Below are 1296 nucleotides of genomic sequence, written 5' to 3'. Positions count from 1 at the left end.
ATAATGGTGTCAGACATCCTGGAAAATCCGTTTGAATCTGATAAGTATAATATGATAAAATGTATGATGAACTAAAAGAGGCTTTGATTGCGAGATTTACGGATTCTCAAGAGAAACAGATGAGAACGCTCTTAATGGGTATTGAGCTTGGCAACAAAAAACCGTCACAACTGCTACCTGAGATGCGAGCGCTCGCAGGGCAGGATACCACCGAAGGTCTTCTACGTACGCTCTGGTGACAGCATTTGCCTACCCGTATTCAAGAGATGCTATTAATATTTGATGGCGCCAATCTAGAAAAACTAGCGGAATGCGCAGACTAACTGCATGAACATCCTTCATCGGTAAATATCCACGCAGCTCAGTCAACGCCAATAAATTCGCAAGATACAATTCAACAGTTAGTCAAACAAATGGCTACCTTGGCAGCGCAAGGCAGTGGAGAAGCTGACCAAGCAATCCCGCGTAAGATCTCGACATCACGCAGCCGAAATCGCACGCAACGGCTAGGCAAGTCAAGCAACACCACACAGCAAGACACGAGTCAGTGTTACTATCACCGAAAATTCGGCAATCAATCATACAAATGCATACCACCCTGCAGTGCATCAGCTAAACCCAGCCACGAAAACGATTAAGATCCAGTGATGCGAATTCCGGGCCGCTTGCAGCACGCGATCAGCGCCGATCGGTGGCCTGGCGCAACCGGTAGCAACACAAGCATGAGCTCGTGTCCATGTGATTTGGTTAGAAGTTTGCCGACTATATCGCTCTATCCTTTTTGCACTACGTTCTTATTGCTTGCCTTGTCGGCGTGTTGAGAACGAGAGAGAACCTTGCTGTCACTCAAGCAAGCGTCGAGCCGATCGAGCAACCGAAATATGTTTCCTCGGCTCTCGGCAGTCTCGGCAGTCTCGGTGTCAGGCCAGGCATATATTAAGAGACATAGGGGCATGGGAACGTTCTAGACAACATATAAATTTTAATAAATTGTAATAATCATATACCTCTTCCATTAATCCAGAATATTATAAATCGTGTTAAAACGCAATAGTTGACGAGAGATTAATTGTTATGATTTTCCATTCGTGTTATGTATCACAGTCATAAATTCGATCCGCAAGAAATTGGCGTGGTCGAGCGCGTAAGGTGTAAGATCGGAAACAAGTATTATAATTAGTAGTAAACATATATATTAGGTCAAATATTTATTATATTATATTATATTTTCATATAATTTTTGAAATTATTCGTATGTGTAATTTTTAAGCAATAGTTGTAGGAAAAAAAACCGAT

Source organism: Trachymyrmex septentrionalis, unplaced genomic scaffold (assembly GCF_001594115.1).
Source record: "Trachymyrmex septentrionalis isolate Tsep2-gDNA-1 unplaced genomic scaffold, Tsep1.0 scaffold326, whole genome shotgun sequence".
Lineage (NCBI taxonomy): Eukaryota > Metazoa > Arthropoda > Insecta > Hymenoptera > Formicidae > Trachymyrmex > Trachymyrmex septentrionalis.
This window is presented reverse-complemented; position numbering follows the sequence as displayed.